At 45.3% G+C, this 12519-nt stretch overlaps 1 long non-coding RNA gene across 1 annotated transcript; it reads right to left on the bottom strand.

Moving 5' to 3' along the window:
* Positions 1–2952: 2952 nt before the first annotated feature.
* Positions 2953–3854, bottom strand: LOC149455075 (uncharacterized). The gene is made up of 2 exons (XR_016314108.1): positions 3458–3854; positions 2953–3277 (listed from the first exon to the last, which is right to left on the bottom strand). It is a non-coding gene; the product is annotated as an uncharacterized LOC149455075 (long non-coding RNA).
* Between the last annotated feature and the right edge of the window lie 8665 nt (positions 3855–12519).

The following is a 12519-nucleotide window of genomic DNA, read 5'->3' on the forward strand; positions in this document are numbered from 1 at the left end:
ATTCTCTTTAATCACGTAACTATTCTATGTTAAAGACAAGTGCAGCGCTATAAATGCATGTGATCAATAATGAACGCATGTAAAAACCAAAAAGTGCAAAGAATTGCAACAATGATGTAAAATTGTAAATGGTGCTAAAATAAGTTCATAGAATCATTCCTGAATAATGGAATGTCCTTCGTGTGAGAGTACCAACTCGGAGAGTGCCTATAAATGGCACGTGTGGTCTCTCCGTGACGGACAGTAGTGCATGAACTCGTGAAAGGTAAACCACCCTTGGGACTGGTCTACACTCACCAGAACAAAAGTATTAATGCGCAAGGGTTATACACATCACACATCTGGGGGTGCAGCGGTATGCTGGCAGCTATGGGTTAGTCATCCAGCTCAATCCATCCATCAGGGTGGGTGCCCAAATGGTCCTAGGGAGGAATTAGCTCAGCCACAGGAGCCAGAAAGGTGCTCAATAGTGTAGTACACTGTCACAAGGGTGGATGACCTTTCACGAGTTCATGCACTACTGTTCGTAGTTATATTTATCTTGTGTAATACCATTTTACTAGTCTATATCATTTGACCAGCGCTCGCTCTATCATTTTTAAACAATGTAACTATTCTACATTAGAGCTCAAACTGTGTCTCCCACAGTGGTTTAGTGGTTAGAGCTCAGAATTTACAGCACTTGGGTCATGGGTTCTAATCCCAGTCATGGCTACATCCCAAAAAATGGAGATCAATTTTCTGGGTTGTGTCAGTGCCAGGAATATTGATCAATCAATTATGATTTTGCCTAATGACTAGAAAGTGGATGAATGTTACCTAGGTACTGTTCTTCTGCCAATTAGGAAATGTGCAAGTTTCATGCCGTGTATATTTCATTGTAACTTTTTTCTCTTCTTTTAAATCTGTCTCCTTATACAACTTGACCCCCTCCCCCACCCCATTATCACCTGTCCCATATGCAAATCTATGGATCACCGCCCCACTCTTTAACTATCTATTTACTGATCAAGTGAATGTGTCGCATTTTCTATCAGCTACAGCTCAGATCTCACATTATTATACAATTGCTGATTGTATTTCACCACTAGTCTGATTGAATTCACAATTCCTGGTCAGTCCCGTTCCCTGACCTCTAATAACCTTTAGGGCCAGTTCACACTACATGTGTTTCAGTTGCTTTTTCGGCATCACAAACGCACAGAAAGAAGGTTATGTGGTTGTCAATGTCATAGTTCACATCAGCGCTTGCATTTTCACTGCATTGCAGGTGCTGTAAACAAAGTTGACCACGCTGCATTGTTTCTGCACAGAACTGTACTGGAACACATTGAAACGTCCTTGAATGTACTAAAACGCACATGTCCCTAACTACATTGAATACAAAGAAAATAGAAAAAAATAAGTGGAAGATCCCTTCCACTTATTACAAAAATGCAATGTAAACATGTCCAAAACGCATCCAAAATGTACTGGAACACACTAAACATGCATGCCAAAAGGGCATGAAAAAACCCTGAATCCTGAAAAAAACCCATCAGGAACACATCTAGACTGTTTCTATAGTGTGAACCGGCCCTTAGGACTTGTTCACACCATTGGTGGTGCAGAAACGCATGCAAGAACACACATTTTCCAGCACAGCAAAGAAATGCAACGCCCTCTGTAGATGTGCGCAGGTACCATGATGAAAACGTTATTGCACCTACACACGTCTATTAAAAACAGCCCCATTCACAGCCACAAATACGCATGGCACCACACTACTGTGCGTTAGGTGCGACACACTTGGAAAATAACATGCCTGCAGTATTTTGGCATGTTTTCACATGTTAAGCAGCCCATTGAATTCAATGGGCTTTGGGAAAAAATAAATATAACAAACACAAAATGCCACATTCACACAGGTCCTCTGGCCTGTACAGCATGAATGAGCGGGTTGTTTATGTGGCTAGAGCCACCTGTTACACTATGGGGACACAGCAGCTGTATGAACACAGGTTTTAATCTGACAAGTGTGAAGGTGTGGGGAAGTGGCCCTGAATGTGTGTTCAGGGCTGTACACCTGCAACCATATGCTTGTCAAATTAGGATCTGCAGTATTCACATAGTGTAACATTGGTTTTTGTGGCTGTCGCCATTAGCATGCAACCTAACACTGATTCACACTCTACAGGCTACAGCACCCATGTGAATCAGCCCTCAATTACACAACGTTTGATTTATTAACTCAGTACAGGTTTATCATTTGGATTGAACAGGAATTTGTTTGTGATTGTGTCCATGAAGAAAATGTTCTGTATTGTTACCATATATATATAATTTGGATATTTTCTCTGGTGGTGGGGGCCTGTCAGGTATGCTGTATGGAGTCCCGTGATATCTAACAGTGGCCCTGGGTGTATGCTTGTGTCTGTGCCACCTGTATAGTTAGGAAGAACAATAGGTTCTTGAACCTCTGCTATGTATCTCAATTCATCTAGGGATCGGCCACGTGAAAAATAACAAAATTCGTTGTAATGTTTCCCCTGAAGCAAGCATGAACTAACCCCTTCATATGATAAAGCAGACCGAATTGGCATTTTCCACATTTATGCATAGGCCAGATCTGTGTGCCCAGATAGGACCTCCCAGTGGATATTCTATGGACAAGGTACACTTTTCTGTATGCCTGATCTGTATTGAGCTGCAATAGTCAATACGCTGCAATGGGCAGAAATATTTGGAAACAAACCACATGAGCTCAAGTATCCAAACGTGAATGTTCCTTCATAGCAAGCCTCCATGATGTACTGTATGGGCCTGGCCCACTCCAAATGAATGCATTGTTCTGGTAGGTCCTCCTATGACAGACTTTAGCTACTTGTGGAGGACATTGCACTGACTTTTCCTCAGATTGCATATTATCTGGCCATCTTAAGTCTCGGGAATACAATCAAGAGGATCTGACACTTTTTTAAGGTAACAAAAAATAGTCTTTAATTGACTCAACATAAAAATAAGCCAACATGGCTAAAACATATCTTGAAAATATGGGGACTCTGACATCCGGCGACAGTCTGTTCATGAACGAGAAGCAATACTGCACCCCTAAAACCAACACAGAGGAAAGGGATGGTCAAATTGCTGTGCTGCTTCCAAACCACCTCAGGCATGCCAGGGTCTTTATGCAGGTCCTCGATGCCAATTCTTAAAAATATCCACTGGCCACAAGTGAAGGTGAGTGGAGGACGTGATGGTGGATTTCTACCAGCTTCAACCGCAAGCAGTACCACTCCTGAAAAATGAGAGCAAATAATCATTGACACGTCATCATGACAGTCAATTCTCAGTGCAGGCTATCTAGAGTGTCTTTCCTTTTTAACCATTTCAAGAGTTCAAGGAAACATTCTTGGAGCATCTACTGTGTTTGGAAAGGCCCAAGGTCCCCCCCTCCCCCAGGCACACTAATGCTTACTTGAAGTGGAGCCCCATCCTGATTTCATGATGTGCTTGAAAAGCTTGCCTCTCTGGTATACGTGGCTCATGAAGGAGTGTTCTTGGGCTCACACCAAAACAAGGTGCTTGTTTGGGGAGCAATGGACAGGAGAGAGGGGCCAAGGAATGCTGGCATGGGAGCAGCTAAATGAATGATCTTGGCTGCTCTGTGGCAAGCGGCTGTTCAGAGCAGGTAAAGCAGTCCTTAGACGGGTTGAAAATTGGCTGATCTTCAAAATAAAAAAAACACAAAAAGAAAAAATTGATTCTTCGATGGGCCGATGTTACCAACGTTCTAAAAATTATCAGATTTTCAACCTGTCTATGGCTGGCATTAGTCTTACATGTGAATTATTGTAGTTTGGAACAATTGTTAAGATCACTTTTCCAAACCCACCTGTGACGTCAGACAGCGAATTGCAACAGGCTTCCCAGGGTCGCCATCTGCCTTCCCCTCCAGCAGTTAATCAGCTGAAAGAAAAATAAACACATTTAGATCCATAGCAGAGGTTTATTCCTTCAGAAATCTACAGGTGGCACAGATAATAGGCCCAACTGGCCAGCTGTTCTACTTCCTCTTCACTCTCTTGCCCAAAGCCACAGCATTTCTTCATGTAATGTTTGATTGGCCAGGACAACTTGTCATGTTGACTACACACTGGCTCAAATGGCAACCAATGCTTGGCACCCACCCTCTACCCAATATCCTGCTACAGGACGTCATGGGTGCTCGTACCTTGGCCGTGTTGCCATTTTTCCTCGGCTGTCAATCCCTGGGTCCTTGCTACTGATGACTCGGCTGTGCCCGATGATTCCCGAGCATCTCTGATGGGGAGGATAACTGCATGTAAATAAGACAGTTCTCCTCCCTGTCAGCTTGTGCACACTGCTTTGGATGGATGTGCCCAGCACAGCCATCCTAAGCAGTGTCCTTACAGTGAAGCACACAGACAGCACAGAGTAAAACAGCACACAGGTAACCCTTGCCTCGCCCCACATGTTAACCCCTTCCTGCCCAGTGCCATTAGTACAGTGCCAGTGCTTTTTGGTCAGCAGTGATCACTGTTTTGGTGTCACTGGGGATGTCGGGGACAGCAAGTTAATTCCCCCCAGTGGCAAGAACGTCTGCCGCAGTCCCGCTATAAATTGCTGCTCCCCACCATTACCAATACAAATAAACCCATTAAAACAGGATCTATTCTGCCATTTGTAGACACTCGAACATTCACAGCAGCAACAAAATTTACATGTATTGTGATTTTAGGCAGCAAAGACATGGAGCAGAATACATTTTGCACTACAGAAATGGACATGTTTAATCTCAAAAAGGGAGAAAGATTGCTTGAGTCACAAAAGTGAATGGCGATCTAGCGCAAGTAATTACAAAACACACAGGTCACAAAATTACTCCAAATGAAAATAAAATTCTGGGATACAAAGGATTTACATTTCATTTGGGGCCAGCGTTGCATGACCACACAATTGTCAGTTCAAGTAACGCATTGCTTTAATGCTATAAATGGCCTGGTCAGGAAGGGGTGAAATCCTCAGGAGGGCATGTGGTTAACATCTGTGTCCGTGGGAGGGAGAGTCTGCAAACATGCCATTTACGGCTGTTGCAAGGCAACAAGCAAATCAGTTGATACAGCAGGGTGTTTGTGAGATGACTTACCATTAGTGACCTCTTGTAGCAAAGGATGTTCTTGCATAGGTCACCCCTGTGATTTAGGGAGGGCATAAAGCCGGAGCACAGACACGAGTGGCGTGACTGTGCAAAATGGCTGATTTGCTGCACCCAAAAGTGTGAACCATGTGGCCTGTGATGCTGCCCTGGGACATGAATATTCCTGCCAATAGAGTGGGCCCCCCTGGTGGAGCAAATAACTTACTTCTTGTAGGGTTCAGGGTAGCAAAGGACGTCCTGGGGTTTGAAAGTGATGCCCCCTTCTAATTTACAAATTTAAAATTCATGGCCAGAGAACAATATGGGCTGGTTCACGAGCATTGAATGGATGTTGGCTTTCGAGTAGTATAAATCTCATTGGCAGATTTGGCCCCTCTTACCATTTTTGAGCCAGTGATAGAAAAGACACTTCAAGCTGAGCTCCACCCAAAAGGGGAATTTCAACTTTAATGCATGTCTCCCGCTCCTGGTTAAGGATTGTCACGTTTGTGTATAGAGTCTTTGAATGGGACAGGTACCTGCTCCCGCTTGCGCTGCAATTGTAAATTGCCCTACTACCCCCTCCGTTGTTTTCTTGGAGGTGTCTGGTCCCTGAGGACTACGGGACCATTCCCAAAGTGCAGCGCTACTCAAGCATGTGTAGTGGGCACCTGCTTAGGAAGCCAAAAGCTGTCACAGACAGGGGCACACATTGAAGATGGTGGTGCAAGGGCGAGAAGATGGCTGATAAAACCAGTCATGGTGAGTACCCTGCTGGATGGAGGGAGCGTTGAGTGTCTGTATTTGACAAGTCAGCAGCTACCTTTTTGATATCTGCTGAGTTTGATTGTTGAACAAATCAAATGGAAAACCTTTAACTTGGAGGAAAACTTACATTAGGTCTAATCTTTGCTCTCCAATTTCCATATGCTCTGTCAAACTTTTACTTTCTTGTTCAATAAATAAGACCTGTACTTGGCCATCCTTGTGTGGATCATTCTTGGTAATATTGTAGTCTGTTACTAAGACTAATATTTTCTCACCTCAGATATACTAGCCAATTCAATGGCTTGAAAATATATAACTTAATTTAAGATAACGATTATACAAGACCAAAACAAGGACCCAATTGACTGCAACTGCAACAAATTTAATCTACCTATGGTAGAATACGTACATGTGAAGTAACGGGTGATCAGGTCAGCTCGCGTGGCCATCCCATCATCTGTATTGGAGCTTCGGGACACGCGCAGCTGACGGACTTCCGGCTCCCTCTCCTCAGAAGTCTCCCAGGAATCATTCCTCGCCTGGCAGATGTTGTGTAGGAGGCAACAGGCGAGGATGATCCTGGAAGACTTCTGAGGAGAGTATTATAACTCCCCCCCAGGCCTGGCCAAACACAAGAAACGGGATTTGAGCAGACCTATGGTCTGCTCGATGATGGCTCTGGTTTTGGCCTGAGCCTTGTTGTAGTGTTTCTGGGCCAGGCTCTGGGGGTACCTGACTGGAGCCATCAGCCACGTCAGCTGCGGATAGCCGGCATCCCCTGCAAAAAAAAGAACAAATGTGGTCAAGTCATTGCATTAGTATGGTCATACATTATATAGACGTTCAAACCGTACATCATTTCTAAGGTTGGTTCCTACCTAGACACAATTGATAGCCTGTCTCCATTGTACAGTGACCACGTTTTGTACAATGTGAATGTCAAAGTACTTTAGAGCATGAAGTCAGTGTTGGAATACATGGACCTTACTTATGTCTCTCACATTATCTGCTGATTGGTGCATATATGTATCCCCTTGTTTTTGGTTTAGGGCCTAGAGTCCACATCTATATGGCGCAAGTTGAATCTTTGGATGGGCTGAGAGGGTGTTCCCAGCACAGTTCTCAGTGGGGCTAAAGAGCTATATGTATGTGTGCAAAGGTTAGCTTTACGATCATGTTATTGCTATGATTGGCAAGCATAGTGGCCTCCTAACTGCAGGGTCTGGGCCTATATCAGCTATGGTAACATGCATGCAATATTATAGTTCACGTGTAGCCACAAACACACACAATAACTTGCCAAGAAGCCAGCCATCTGGCATTTGGCCACTTTCAAATTTTCGGAATACACCCGACTGCTGGAGGATGAAAGCATCATGGCACGACCCAGGAAAACCTGAGTTCACACTCCTAATCCGCTGTCTGGCGTCACAAACCAGTTGTACGTTGAGGGAATGGTACTGCTTGCGGTTGCGATAATCTCTTTCTTCTGTCCTGGGTGCTCGTATTGCAACATGGGTACAATCTATCGCACCCAGGACTCGTGGCATTTGTGCCCGACAGTAGAAATCCACCTTCACGCCATTTCACTCCTCTTCATTTTGTGGCCAGTGAATAAATTGTGGCACCAGGTCAAGAATGGCATATATGACCTGCATAAAAACCCTGGACACAGTTGGCTGACTCAATCCAACCACAAGTCCAGAGGTGGTTTGGAAGCTGCCCCGACCCAAAATGTAGAGGGTCGCCAGCAATTTGACCATCCCGGGTACAGCATGACTGCGCCTTGTGGTCGGCACAATCTTTTCCTCTATGAGGTCATAGAGGTGCAGAATTGATTCTCGCCCTAAACGGAACCAACGCCGGATATAAGAGTCCCGCATATTCTACAAATTTGCTCTTTGAAAAAAAAGCCTTGGTTGGTGCAAGGGCACCAAAGCCTGTGGCATAGTTTCCTGCTGTGCAGCAGCACAAAAAAGCTGGTTGAAAACATCTACTGCCACATTGATACACTCATCGCACGCTTCATCCAACTCAGCAAGCCTCTCCTGCCAACTCATACCCACCATCTCTAACCAACAGACTAGGCAGATTTCGCGCCTATTTATATGCACACGGAAATGACGCGCATGAATATGCGTCATTGGCGCACGACTATGCGTCACTGGCGCACGACTATAAATGAGAGCATGTGGAAAGTCAGTCTTCTCATGTAAGTCAGTCTTCTCAGATGTGTGGAGGAAGCTATCAGAAAGTAAGCTTACAAAGTTGTTTAAAAGTATGATTTCACTGATATTTGTTACTAGAAACAGCTTAAAATATGCTAGACAATTATTATGTGAAAACAAACGTATCCTTCTCTACTTAATTTACACATTTTTGGGATTGTATATGTGCTTTTCATTTAGCTCATTTTCAGCTGGTTATAGCACCTGTAATGTGCCAGTGCCCAAAGCATTCACTTATCTTATAATGTGTTGTTTGCCTGGCCAAAAATTGCATTTTTGGCAAGACTTTTGCTCTTAATGTCTGACCTTATTCTCCCCGCAATTTTCAACATCACACCAGTGCGAGTTGGTAAGTGTGGTCCCCACTAGGGCATGTGCTGTGTATGGAGAGCGCAAGCGTGACTTTGGCCCTCCTGTCTTTTGTCTCCCTTTGCAGTTTTCTGACGCATCACCCCCTACCCCACCCCCAGGCAGGGGCTATTCATATTGGTAAGTGTGGTCCCCACTAGGGCATGTGCTGTGTATGGAGAGCGGAAGCGTGACTTTGGCCCTCCTGTCTTTTGTCTCCCTTTGCAGTTTTCTGACGCATCACCCCCTACCCCACCCCCAGGCAGGGGCTATTCATATTGGTAAGTGTGGTCCCCACTAGGGCATGTGCTGTGTATGGCGAGCGGAAGCGTGACTTTGGCCCTCCTGTCTTTTGTCTCCCTTTGCAGTTTTCTGACGCATCACCCCCTACCCCACCCCCAGGCAGGGGCTATTCATATTGGTAAGTGTGGTCCCCACTAGGGCATGTGCTGTGTATGGCGAGCGGAAGCGTGACTTTGGCCCTCCTGTCTTTTGTCTCCCTTTGCAGTTTTCTGACGCATCACCCCCACCCCCAGGCAGGGGCTATTCATATTGGTAAGTGTGGTCCTTCCTCCAGGGCATGTGCTGTCTTTGGAGGCCAGACACCTAACCCTTGCCCTTATGTCACTTTTTGTGTTTCAGATATCTTTTGGTTGGATAGATTCCTGCTGCTGCAAACAGCACCCAGCCAGACCCCCTGCCCACCTGTCCTCCCATGGTGGGAGGAAGAGGCCGTGGACCCAGGGGGGGCCGTGGTGTCCGTCAGGGCACTGAGTCTTCCCCTGGGCCATTTGGCAGGGGGGGCATGGAGGGCCAGGGGTCTGGTTCTGGTGTGAGGGGGCGCCAAGCTGGTGGCAGAAGGAGCCAGGCTTCCCTCCGAGAAGAGGTGGAAGCTGCGGCTGCTGCCTCCCCTTCTAGTCCTGGTGAAGGGACATCAAGGGGAGTCAGACGGGGCTGGGGCCGGGGCCAGGCCCAGCCTCAGGCCCCTACTGAGGCCAGGTTTCCACCCTGCTCCCGCAGAGAGAACTGGGCCCTGATAAATGCCTTCATGGAAAGGCGAGAAGGCATTCTGGGGTCCAGCTCCTCCCGCAGCGGTCAGGCGGCCAAGGACCGTCTGTGGGAGGAGATTGCGGTGGTTGTGAATGCAGTGGGGACGGTCCGCCGGACCCTCCCGAACATCAAGAAGCGTATGCGTGATCTGAGACGTCATTTGAAGTCAAAGGTCGCTGAGTGGGCTAAGCAAGGGCATGTTACCCACGAAGGTGTGGATCCCGCTTATTATGAGCGCCTGTCTCGGGACGAACGAGGACTTCTCCCAGTCATCAGCATGTCCACGATTTTTGGGGTGACGGCTCGTGTAGACACTGATGACTTGCAGAGTGGTAAGTACACTACACATGTCCATATTGTCTATAAAGTTGTGTTATCTTATTGAAAAGCAAAGTGTATGAAATAGTGTAGCTTTACATTTGTTGTTCATTTTGTCTTGTGTTGTAGCCCGTCCCGAGCCAGGTGCTGCCCCTGCTAGCCCCTCAGACGACTCGGATCACGCATACACTGATCCAGAGGTGTTCACTCCTGGTAAGTACTCATTGGGAATGCACCCCGTAATGTTGAACAAGCTGCTAAAACATCAAACATCTTACATGTCAATGTCCTATTCACAGAACAACATCAGCAGGAGGAGGAGGAGAGGCTCCACCCACTGCAGTCAGACCAGGAGGAAGGTCTGGGTATGTATTAATGTGCTTGCCTAGAACAATCATAATCACTCAGGATGAGCCAATGAGCATCCTCTGAGGAATGCAGAACAAACCAAATGCTAAACTCTGTGTGAACACAAATATATCTCCACAACACGCTGTATTTCTTTGGGCCTCCTCACTGTACTGCACTCAAAACCGTAGAGAAATCAATGTGAAAAAATGTTACCACACAGAAATGTGTCTCATCCCTGCCACATGTTGTGGGCCCAGTTTCCCCAGACCAATACAAGCAGGTAACACCACAAAACCAAATGTGGGAACAAACAGAGTAATAAAGTACCAAACATCACTAATTAGCTGACATCTCCTGAGCGTTCCAAATCAGACTCGCCCTCGTAACTTCAGAAATTCGCCCAGGCACAAACACATTCCACACATGTAAAACACATACACGTAATCTGACCAATGTCAAAATGCTCAACTCTGACAGTCCCAGAATATCCAATGTGTTTGGTGTGCATATATCATGCCTGCTCAATATACAGGAAATGATGTGCTCCACTACAGGGACCCATCACTTCCCAATTGTGCCACTCAACTTCAGGTTTTTGCCCACACAAAGGGAAGGTCAAACACACTTTGGCCAACACTATGGTTGGCAGAACTGGCAACATCTCTCAAATTCTATTGTAATCAGTAAGTAGCATTTTAAAGCTGCAGGTCTCCAGGCAAATACATGGACAAAGTAAAGACCAAAAGAGCTCATGCTTGTATACATTTCCATTCAATGAGTTTATTGGGCACCTTAAGGATGGTGATTTCCAGAGTAGTGTTTAAACACCTGTCACCTGCACTGTAGTCATTGGCCTACAGTCCAGGGAGGTAATCAAATGACGCCCACCTGCATGCCCCTGGGGGCTCACACCTGCCAACTTCTGTGGCCTTTATCATTTGATCATGGCAGATCAATGCTCAATGCAATTGCCAGTTATTGCCTGCACCTTCCTCACGCTGTCAATGTGAAGAATGTACTGCAAACAACTGACAATTTGTAGAGGATTTCTCACCAATGATCATCAGGGCACTAATGATCATTGCCATGATGATCAATGCCCAGCCTTGCCACCAGTCAGTGACGCCTATCAGTGGCCATCATTGGTGCAGATCAGTGCCACGTCATCATTGCAGTCTCATCAACAGCTCAGTGAAGGTGAAAACTTACCTGTTTGAAGAATTTGATAACAGAAAACAAGAGAAACATAGTTTTCCACATTCTTAGGTGGTTATGTATTTTTACGAACACCAAAAAAACACACAGTAGCCATTAAATATCCCCCAAAACAACCACTATTTCTCTGAAAACAATGTCAGATGAGTACAGTGTTGCCTGACCACAATTGTCATTCAAAGTGTAACAGCATTGAAAGGTGAAAGTTGTCCAGCCCAGGAAGGAATTTTAACTGGCCAGTAGGCAAGTGGTTTAAAAATATCTGTGCTGACACGTCTGCCAGTAATATCTAGTGGGCCCCTCTCCTGACTTGTTTCATCATGTCATCTGGGACATAAGCCCAGTAAAACTTTAGAGGTCAACATCTAGAAATGTAGCTACTCACCCAATTGTAAAGCTTAAAGTGATGGCGTCCATTTTACCATAGCTCAAAATGCAGAGGCAAAAATCAAAAGACATACCAACACTGAGTATTTTTGGAGCCATTTTCCCCAAGCCAAGAAACACAGCCAGATCACAATTAAAAGCACACACAATTGCTAATTTTCCAAGTCACGAATAAGGAATCTCCAGGGGCAAATATTTTTACTGTGTCCCCCCCCCAAAACAAAGTAAATTAAATAATGTTTTTGGCCTCTCATGTAAACATGAGGCCAATAATTAGACTGCTTGAGCTTGGCACATCACATTACTAGCAGGAAGATCTATTCCTTTGCCAGACCTATCCACCCAGATCCTCTGCTTTGAAGTCGCCTTAAACCCAAAAGGCATCATAAAGACTAATCTATTGTTCATTGACAAATACACTATATTGGCAACACTGCTGGGATGCCTTCCTTTCTGCACACATGAACTTGAATGGCATTTCAATCTTAGTCCGTATGGTTCAATATTGAATAGTCCCGCCATTTGTAGCTCAAAGAGCTTCAAATTGTCTGGAAAGGCTGTTTAATCTTATTGGATATTTTTAGACTGGCACATGAGATAATAATTTTCTTTTTCACATGGAGTTGTCATGAGACCTATGTTTTAAAAGTGATTCAAGGATTTTTGTATGCATTGGTCTTGATCTCTTCAGATCCACGGTTATATCAACAATTC

This window comes from Staurois parvus, unplaced genomic scaffold (assembly GCF_062004578.1).
Source record: "Staurois parvus isolate SC_StPar_1 unplaced genomic scaffold, SC_StPar_1.0 ptg000406l, whole genome shotgun sequence".
Taxonomy (NCBI): domain Eukaryota; kingdom Metazoa; phylum Chordata; class Amphibia; order Anura; family Ranidae; genus Staurois; species Staurois parvus.